Source organism: Triticum dicoccoides, chromosome 2A (genome assembly GCF_002162155.2).
Source record: "Triticum dicoccoides isolate Atlit2015 ecotype Zavitan chromosome 2A, WEW_v2.0, whole genome shotgun sequence".
Classification (NCBI taxonomy): Eukaryota; Viridiplantae; Streptophyta; class Magnoliopsida; order Poales; family Poaceae; genus Triticum; species Triticum dicoccoides.
The window spans coordinates 520,847,577-520,858,729 of NC_041382.1; positions in this window are offsets into that span (position 1 = coordinate 520,847,577).

Genomic DNA, 11,153 nt, shown 5'->3' on the forward strand with positions numbered 1-11,153 from the left:
TGCATTGGCTTAACAGCTTGCCAGTAGACTCAATCGGTTCTTGGGAGGACCTGGAAGCCACATTCCTCGACAACTTCCAGGGCACTTACATGCGACCACCGGATGCCGACGACTTAAGCCACATAATTCAGCAGCCAGAGGAATCGGCCAGACAATTCTGGACACGGTTCCTAACAAAGAAAAATCAGATAGTCGACTGTCCGGACGCAGAGGCCCTAGCAGCCTTCAAGCATAACATCCGCGATGAGTGGCTTGCCCGGCACCTGGGACAGGAAAAGCCAAATCCATGGCAGCCCTCACGACACTCATGACCCGCTTTTGCGCGGGAGAAGACAGCTGGCTAGCTCGCAGTAACAACTTATCAAAGAACCCTGGTAATTCGGATACCAAGGACAAAAGTGGCAGGACACGTCGGAATAAGCAAAAACACCGCGTTAGCAGCGACAACAATGAAGACACGGCAGTCAATGCCGGATTCAAAGGCTATAAATCCGGTCAGCGGAAAAAGCCATTCAAAAAGAATACTCAGGACCTGTCCAGTTTGGACCGAATACTCGATCGCTTGTGCCAGATACATGGCACCCTCGAAAGGCCAGCCAATCACACTAACAGGGATTGTTGGGTGTTCAAGCAGGCAGGCAAGTTAAGGGCCGAAAACAGAGACAAGGGGCTGCACAGCGACGACGAGGAGCCCAAGCCGCCGAACAACAATGGACAGAAGGGCTTTCCCCCAAAAGTGCGGACGGTGAACATGATATACGCAACCCACATTCCCAAGCGGTAGAGGAAGCGTGCGCTAAGGGACGTATACGCGATGGAGCCAGTCGCCCCAAAGTTGAACCCATGGTCCTCCTGCCCGATCACCTTTGATCGAAGGGACCATCCCACTAGCATCCGTCATGGCGGCTTTGCCGCATTGGTTCTCGACCCAATCATCGACGGATTTCATCTCACAAGAGTCCTCATGGACGGCGGCAGTAGCCTGAACCTGCTTTATCAGGATACAATGCGGAAAATGGGCATAGATCCCTCAAGGATTAAGCCCACAAGAACGATCTTTAAAGGCGTTATACCAGGTGTAGAAGCCAACTGTACAGGCTTAGTAACACTTGACGTGGTCTTCGGATCCCCGTACAATTTCCGAAGCGAAGAGTTAATCTTCGATATAGTCCCTTTTCGCAGTGGCTATCACACCCTGCTTGGACGAACCGCATTCGCAAAGTTCAATGCGGTGCCGCACTACGCATATCTCAAGCTCAAGATGCCAGGCCCTCGAGGAGTAATTACGGTCAACGGAAACACCGAACGCTCCCTCCGTACGGAGGAGCATACGGCGGCTCTCGCAGCGGAGGTACAAAGTAGCCTTCTCAGGCAATTCTCCAGTCCGGCCATTAAAAAGCCAGACACTGCCAAGCGCGCCTGGAGTAACCCATAGCAGAACCGCCTGGCACACTCTGAGCAAGCGTAGCAATGCGGCCCCAACCCCAGCTTTCGCGACATAGCGAAACCAGTACCTCGCGTACATAACTACGCCCTTGAAATACCATGGGCACAGGGGAAGGGGCACAATAATGGCACGCCCAAAATACGGCCTAAAATGTACTAGGGGCTGCCGGATTCTTTTTTAATTTTTTCTTACTTTCAGGACTCCATACTTCGGACGACCTGTTCGGCAATTCGACTGCCGCACAAACGATGCAAGATCCAGGGAGGCAGACAAGCCATGCCGCATTATGGAACTCCCAGGCGGTCTCTGTTACGAGCGGTATACCTGTTTTATATACAATTCCGCGGCCTGCCCCTGGTCAGGACATACTGAATAGTCCAATATCTTTTGCTTACCGCACTATTTGTATCGTTCGGCTTTGATAAATAGCCTCTCTATAAACAATCCTTAGCTTCTTGTCTATTTTTTGCATTGTCTTCTTTTCACATTTATGTTTATTAAATGACATGATTGCACCCGTACACCATGGTACGGCAAACACACCAGGGGCTTCAGTACCCCTCATAATGGTGTGAGAAGTCCGTACACTTTCACAAGTGCGGCACCCCGAACTTATAGCACTATATGCATCGGCTCCGAATCATGATTTGGGTCAATAGTTGGGTTTTCCCGGCTCCTATGTTTTGGTGCCTTACGTTCCGCTCTATCGGCTAAGGTAGCACTAGGAGAACCACTGCGATTGTGCCCCGGTTCAGCTGGGTTAAGCACCTCAGTGGAGAAAGCTAAAACTGACTGTCATGATGTGGCGAGAGACCGGTCGCTGTTCAAGAGGTTTTTTTGAGTCCCTAAAGGCTTATGCCGCTTCGAGCGAGGAGCTGGCTTTGTCCGGCCAAGGCGTGGATAGCGCCCCGAACTCGGTCTTCCGAACTAGGGGCTTCGCCGAAATTTAAAATTATAGAGTTCTATGGCTAAGTGAGAGTGTTCAAGCATTATAGTCCGATTGCCTGGTTCGTTGTGCTGAGCGCCTCCCTCGAAGGACCCAATTATGGGAAAAAGAGCGCTCAGGTTTATCCCGAACACCCCAGCACTAGTGGCACGGGGGCAGAAGCCAACGACTGGCCATCTCTCAATTTTTGATAAACGGCCGCACAGAAAGTAATATTTTAAATTCAATAAGCATTGCTTAGCGCATATGAACAAGTTTTCAGCGCACAGGATAAACGCGAGCGAGTTCATTCAAATATCACATCCTTGGTACATTCATCCGCCACAAGGCGGGCACCTGCAAGAACATCCTTGTAGTAGTTCTCGGGCTTGCGATGCTCCTTCCCTGGCGGCGGCCCGTCCTTCACAAGCTTCTCACTGTTCAGCTTACCCCAGTGCACCTTTGCACGGGCAAGGGCCCGACGGGCACCTTCGATGCAGACGGAGCGCTTGTTGACCTCAAGCCTCGGACAGGCCTCCACCAGCCGCCGCACCAGCCCGAAATAGTTCCCAGGCAGGGCCTCTCCGGGCCATAGCCGAACTATGAAACCCTTCATGGCCTGCTCGGCCGCCTTGTGGAGCTCGACCAGCTGTTTCAGCTGGTCACTCAAGGGCACAGGGTGTCCGGCCTCAGAATACTGAGACCAGAACACATTTTCCGTCGAGCTACCCTCTTCAGCTCGGTAGAATGCGGCGGCGTCAGATACGCTGCGGGGAAGATCTGCGAATGCCCCTGGAGAGCTCCGGATTCGGGTAAGTAACAGGTAGTTCACTTTTATATTTCTGCTTTGCATAAAGAATGCCTTACCCGCTGCTATCTTCCTCACCTCCTCCAACTCTCGGAGGGCCTTTTGGGCTTCGGCCTTGGTAGACTTGGCAGCCTCTAGGGCCGTTGCAAGCTCGGATGCTTGCGCCTTCGACTCCAGCTCCAAACTCTCATGTTTTTTCATGAGAGCCTGAAGCTCTTGCTGCACCTCGCCGACCTGAGCCCCAAGTCTGTCTCGCTCGGTGCGCTCCGCGGCCGTTTTCTTTTCGGCCTCAGACAGTGCCTGCTTAAGGGTCGCCACCTCAGTCGTGGCCCCTACAATAAGCAGTACAATCCTGTTACTCTTTTTGCAATCAAGCCTTTCTATAGGCACTTTTTCTGTAAGGTATTTCTTACCTTCTTCCTCCTTGAGCCGCCGCTTGGCAAGGCTGAGCTCTTGCTCGGTCCGCTCGAGGTCCTGCTTCAGGACACCACCGCAATCAGTGCGGCGGTGGATAGCAGCGAAGCCTGCATACGCATATTGACTCCTTTTTGTTAGACTCCTGCAATATTTAATAGGTCCTCTATTCGGCTTTTCTTTCCGATCGCCAAACAGAGCATCAGGGGCTACTGTCTATGCGGTAATATTTTTTACATATTTTTACTTACCTCGAAGCCTGTTAGAAGGCTAGCGCAAGCTTCAGTGAATCCGCTCTTGGCGGACTGAACCTTCTGGATCACCGTACTCATAATAGTACGGTGCCCCTCGTCGATGGAGGCGTCGTCAAGCACCTCCAGCAGATTGTCCGGCACCTTCGGTCGGACGGAGGCCGCCGGCTCAGAAGGCTTGCTCCTCTTGGAAGGAGTTCACCTACCGCGGTCCGGAACTGTGGAAGATTCCGGCGCAGTGTCCGGCACAAAGCCGGACTGAGAGCCCCGGGGAGCCTTATCCCCTTCACTCCTGGAGTCCAGGAGGTTGCCTTGCAGCCCCTCCGGGACCACCTCCTCCTGCCCCGGAGCTTGTCGCGACGCCACTTCAGCGTCGTCTGCAGTGCGGGGGGAGACAGCGGTCGGAACTGAGTTCACGTCCGATGAGTCCAGGGAGCTGCCCGATGATTCGTCGAATTCGGCCCGGGGCGGACTGCATAATTACATTCGACATTAGGGAAAGCTGTGCAACAAAGGAACATCATGAGTTACTCTGATATCCGAACTTATGATTTCGCCGGACACTTGGCCCTGTTTGGCCACTCCTCTTTGCCCTCTTCGGCGTTGGAGGCGTAGTCCGGCGGAGGGGTCTTCGTTTTCCTAGACCCCTCGGCCTCCCCCGTTGGGGCGGCCTTCCTCTTCTCTCCTCCCTCCGCTGGGGGGGAGAGTTTTCTTCTTCCTCCTCCGTGTTTTCACGGGAGGAGGGCGTCTCGGACTCGTCAGATGATGAGTCCGACACCACCATGTTGCGGGCAGTCTTTCGAGTCCCCGTGGTCCTCTTCTTCTTGGCCTTCTTCTCGGCACCACATAAGGCGCCGGAACCAGCAGCTTCACTAGTAGAGCTGGGGCTGGGTCTTCGGGCAGCGGAGCCGGACAGTTAATCGGTCCGGATATCACCCGCCAAGCCTGTCAAAGGTAAGGGAGTTTAGATCCCGCATAGAGTCAAACTATGAAAAAAGCTTAACATCCTGTAAAAGGTGTAGATGGCTTACCTCGCTAGCGTGACGCTGCGAGCTGTATCCGCGGTCCTCGGAAGCAGATGCGGGAGCCTCGGCGCCCTTGAATAGCATCTTCCAGGCGTCTTCGTACGTCGTGTCAAAGAGCCTGCTGAGGGTTTGATGCTGCGCCGGGTCGAACTCCCACAGATTAAAATCCCGTTGTTGGCATGGGAGGATCCGGCGGACGAGCATAACCTGGATTATATTAACAAGCCGGACTGGCTTGTTCACCAGGGACTGGATGCATGTTTGCAATCCGGTCACCTCTTTTTTGTCACCCCACGACAGGCCCATCTCTTTCCAGGACATAAGCCACGTGGGGGGTCCGGATCGGAACTCGAGGGCTGCGGTCCATTCCGGATCGCGCGGCTCGCTGATATAAAACCACTCGGATTGCCATCCCTTTAGGGTCTCCACGAAAGAGCCCTCGAACCATAGGACGTTGGCCATCTTGCCCGCCATGGCGCCTCCGCACTCCGCCTGGCTTCCGTGCACCACCTTGGGCTTGACGTTGAAGGTCTTGAGCCAGAGGCCGAAATGGGGGCGGACGCGGAGAAAAGCCTCGCACACGACGATAAACGCCGAGATGTTGAGGATGAAGTTCGGAGCCAGATCGTGGAAATCCAGGCCGTAGTAGAACATGAGCCCCCGGAAAAATGGGTGGAGTGGAAAACCTAGTCCGCGGAGGAAGTGGGGGAGAAATACTACCCTCTCATGGGGCCTTGGGGTGGGGAGAAGCTGCCCCTCTTCGGGAAGCCGGTGCGCGATGTCCTTGGACAGGTATCCGGCCTTCCTTAGCTTCTTGATTTTGCCCTCCATGACGGAGGAGACCATCCACTTGCCTCCCGCTCCGGACATTGCTGGAGAAGGTTGAGCTGGGAAGTGCGGGCTTGGGCGCTGGAGCTCGGGTGCACAGGAGATGGATAGGCAAAGGAGGAAGAAGGCGTAGTAAAAAGGTGGATCCTTGTCCCCTTATATGGGCGGATGTGGTTGTGCGTCCCCACCTGCCTAGTAAAACTCGCTTGCCTCCCAAGCGCCGTGATAAGTGGCGCGGTTGGGTTACCACGTCCGTATTGATGAGAATCCCGTAAAAGGGGGGGTACACAATCTCTGCTTTGACAAGACGTGCCAAGGAAACCGCCTCGCAAAACACGCTGAGGTGGAAAAGTGAAAACGATTCAAGTGAAGGACTTGGCTGTAGTGTGTTGACGCACTGTGGAATACGTCAGCAGATTTGATTTGTGTTAATATTATTCTCTCTATGGCAATATGTGGAAGCTTATTTTGCAGAGCCGGACACTACTCTTGGTGTTTACAATCTTCTATGAAAGACTTGGAGGAGGAACCCGCCTTGCAATGTCGAAGACAATTTGCGCGCCAGACTCGTCGTCATTGAAGCCTGGTTCAGGGGCTACTGAGGGAGTCCTGGATTAGGGGGTGTTCGGGTAGCCGGACTCCTGGACTATGAAGATACAAGATTGAAGACTTCGTCCCGTGTCCGGATGGGACTTTCCTTGGCGTGGAAGGCAAGCTTGGCGATGCGGATATTCAAGATCTCCTACCATTGTAACCAACTCTATGTAACCCTAACCCTATCTGGTGTCTATATAAACCGGAGGGTTGTAGTCCGTAGACAATCAACTCCATATACAACAATCATACCATAGGCTAGCTTCTAGGGTTTGGCCTCCTCGATCTCGTGGTAGATCTACTCTTGTACTACCCATATCATCAATATTAATCAAGCAGGACGTAGGGTTTTACCTCCATCAAGAGGGCCCGAACCTGGGTAAAACATCATGTTCCCTGCCTCCTGTTACCATACGGCCTAGACGCACAGTTCGGGACCCCCTACCCGAGATCCGCCAGTTTTGACACCAACAGGATCTATCATGTAATCGAGTTAGTTTTGTTAGGGTTTGATCCCTAGTGTCCACTATGTTCTGAGATTGATGTTGCTATGACTTTGCTATGCTTAATGCTTGTCACTAGGGCTCGAGTGCCATGATTTCAGATCTGAACCTATTATGTTTTCATCAATATATGAGTGTTCTTGATCCTATCCTGCAAGTCTATAGTCACCTATTATGTGTTATGATCCCTTAACCCCGAAGTGACAATAATTAGGATACTTACCGGTGATGACCGTACTTTGAGGAGTTCATGTATTCACTATGTGTTAATGCTTTGTTCTGGTTCTCTATTAAAAGGAGGCCTTAATATCCCTTAGTTTCCGTAAGGACCCCGTTGCCACGGGAGGGTAGAACAAAAGATGTCATGCAAGTTCTTTTCCATATGCACATATGACTATATTCGGAATACATGCCTACATTATATCAATGAACTGGAGCTAGTTCTGTGTCACCCTAGGTTATGACTATTACATGATGAACCGCATCCGGCATAATTCTCCATCACTGATCCATTGCCTACGAGGTTTCCATATATTGTTCTTCGCTTATTTACTTTCCCGTTGTTATTTGCTATCATCACTACAAAATACCAAAAACATTGCTTTTACTACTGTTACCTTTTGCTACCGATACCACTACTATCATATTACTTTGCTACTAAACACTTTGTTGCAGATATTAAGTTTCCAAGTGTGGTTGAATTGACAACTTAGCTTCTAATACTTGAGGGTATTCTTTGGCTCCCCTTGTATCGAATCAATAAATTTGGGTTGAATACTTTACCCTCGAAAACTGTTACGATCCCCTATACTTGTGGGTTATCAAGACTATTTTCTAGCGCCGTTGCCGGGGAGCATAGCTCTATTCTTTGAGTCACTTGGCATATATATCTGCTTATCATTATGAAGAACTTGAGAGATCCAAAAACCAAGATCTATCCCTCAACTACGAGGGGAGGTAAGGAACTGCCATCTAGCTCTGCACTTGATTCACCTTCTGTTTTAAGTAAGCTTGCGACACCTACACCTGCTTCTGCTATTCGTTCTGATATGTCGCATGTTATTGATGATGCCACTTCTGCTATGCATGATACTTATGATGAAACTACCTCTATGCCTGATACTACTATGCCACTTAGTGATTTTCTTGATGAACAAATTGCTAGGGCTAGAGAGATTGAAAATATTGAATCTGATGATACTGATGAAAGTGATGATGAAGAATCACTTGTTATTCCTAAGGGTTATGTTTTTGATCAAGAAGCTTCTTTCGCTATCTTAGCTTGCGAAAATAGAAATGAACTCAAAAGGTTATTATCTAAATGGAGTAAGCAATCTCTAAGTGCTAGAATGAAACCTGATCCTGCTTTTGCTACTTCACCTATCTGTGTTACTGATAAGGATTATGAATTCTCTGTTGATCCTGATATAATTACTTTAGTTGAATTTGATCCTTTTCATGGTTATGAATCTGAAATTGTTGTGTCACATCTTACTAAATTAAATGATATAGCTACCCTGTTTACTAAAGATGAGAGAACTCGCTACTTTTACATCCTTAAAATATTTCCGTTCTCATTAAAGGGTGATGCTAAGATATGGTTTAATTCTCTTGAACCTGGTTGTGTGCGTAGTCCCCAGGATATGATTTATTACTTCTCTGCTAAATATTTCCTGCTCATAAGAAACAAGCTGCTTTAAGGGATATATATAATTTTGTGCAAATTGAAGAAGAGGGTGTCCCACAAGCTTGGGGGAGGCTTCTCCAATTACTTAATGCTTTGCATGATCATCCTCTTAATAAAAATGAAATACTTGATATCTTTTATAATGGACTAACCGATGCCTCCAGAGATTACCTGGATAGTTGTGCTGGTTCTGTTTTCAGGGAAAGAACACCGGATGAAGCTGAAATTCTATTGAATAATATGTTGACAAATGAAAATAATTGGACACCTCCGGAGCCAATTCCTGAGCCTATTCCTAAACCAACTCCGAAGAATAGGGGTATTCTATTTCTCAGTCCTGAAGATATGTAGGAGGCAAAGAAATCTATGAAAGAAAAGGGTATTAAAGCTGAAGATGTTAAGAATTTACCTCCTATTGAAGAAATACATGGTCTTAATTTACCGCCTGTTGAAGAAACATATAATCTAAATCCTTCTCCTATTGAAGAGACTCATGGTCTTGATAACCCGACACAGGTAGTAAAGGTAAATTCTCTCTATAGATATGATAAAGCCGAAATCCCATTTATTAAGTTTGCTAGCCCATGCTTAGATGAGTTTGATAAATTTATGGCTAAGCAAGAAGACTTTAATGCTTATTTTGGTAGACAATTGAAATACAATTCAAATATGCTTGAACACTTGGGTGATTATATGGCTAATGTTAAAGGTGAACTTAAACTTATTAGTAAACACGCTTCTATGGTTACCACTCAAGTAGAACAAGTACTTAAAGCTCAAAATGATTTGCTCAATGAATTGAATAGTAAAGATAATGATTATGCTGTTAGAGTGGCTACTAGAACTGGTAGAATGACTCAGGAACCTTTGTATCCTGAAGGCCACCCTAAGAGAATTGAGCAAGATTCTCAGAGAAATAATATAGATGCACCTAGTTCTTCTAAAAAGAAGAAAAAGAAAAATGATAGGACTTTGCATGCTTCCAGTGATCCTATTGTTGAAACACCTGAGAATCCAAATGATATTTCTATTTCTGATGCTGAAAATCAATCTGGTAATGAACCTGAAACTAGTGATAATGCTAATAATAATGTTCATGATGATGCTCAACCTAGTAATGATAATGATGTAGAAATTGAACCTGATGTTGATCTTGATAACCCACAATCAAAGAATCAACGTTATGATAAGAAAGACTTTGTTGCTAGGAAACATGGTAAAGAAAGAGAGCCTTGGGTTCAGAAACCCATGCCTTTTCCTCCCAAACCATCCAAGAAAAAGGATGATGAGGATTTTGAGCGCTTTGCTGAAATGATTAGACCTATCTTTTTGCATATGCGATTGACTGATATGCTCAAAATGAATCCTTATGCTAACTACATGAAAGATATTGTTACAAATAAAAGAAAGATACCAGAAGCTGAAATTTCCACCATGCTGCTAATTATACTGTTAAGGGTGGAATACCAAACAAACTTGGAGATCCAAGAGTACCTACTATACCATGCTCCATTAAGAGAAACTATGTTAAAACTGCTTTATGTGTTCTTGGAGCCGGTGTTAGTGTTATGCCTCTCTCTTTTTATCGTAGACTTGACTTGAATAATTTGACACCTACTGAAATATCTTTGCAAATGGCTAATAAATCAACTGCTATACCTGTCGGTATTTGTGAGGATGTGTCTGTTGTGGTTGCAAACGTTACTATTTAACGGACTTTGTTATTCTTGATATTCCCGAGGACGATAGTATGTCTATTAGTCTTGGGAGACCCTTTTTGAATACTGCAGGGGCTGTTATTGATTGCACTAAAGGCAATGTCACTTTCCATGTTAATGGTAATGAGCATACAGTACACTTTCCGAGGAAACAACCTCAAGTTCATAGTATTAACTCTATTGGAAAAATTCCATCGATTATATTTGGAGGTTTTGAATTTCCTCTTCCTACTGTCAAGAAGAAATATGATATTCTTATTATTGGGGATGTGCATATCCCCGTTGAGGTAACATAGTGTTATTCGAAATTTCTCCGGTTCCATGTTATTCGGAATGAGTTTGTTAACAAGACTTGATCAACCTTATTAGAGGATTCCTTTTGATGATCATGAGATGGATGAAACTAGAAGGCACAACCCTGTGTACCCACTTTTACTTTCTGTTATTTATATTAAATAAAATAAAATAAATATGTTTTCTGTCTGTTATCTGATTATCCATGCAATATAAAAATACCTCGAAAATAAAAGTTCTCCAAATGCCCTGAAATTTAAATATGTTTTCCTAGAATATTTGAGAATATTTGGCACGGAGAACACAACAGGGGGGTCAACCACCTGCCCACGAGGGTGGAGGGCGCGCCCTACCCCCTGGGCGCGCCCCCTGCCTCGTGGGCCCACGGTGGCCCTCCTCCACTTATTCTTTCACCCACACACTCCTTCTTCCTCCCCCAGACATGAATATCCAGCTCAAACCCGAGTCCAAGCTCATTTTGCTGCCATTCTCGATCTCCTTGCTCAAAGCACCTCTCACAAAACTGCTTGGGGAGATTGTTCCTTGGTATGTGACTCCTCCATTGGTCCAATTAGTTTTTGTTCTAGTGCTTTATTTATTGAAAATTTTGCTGCTTAGGTGACCCTGTTCTTGAGCTTGCATGTGAAATTTATATGGTC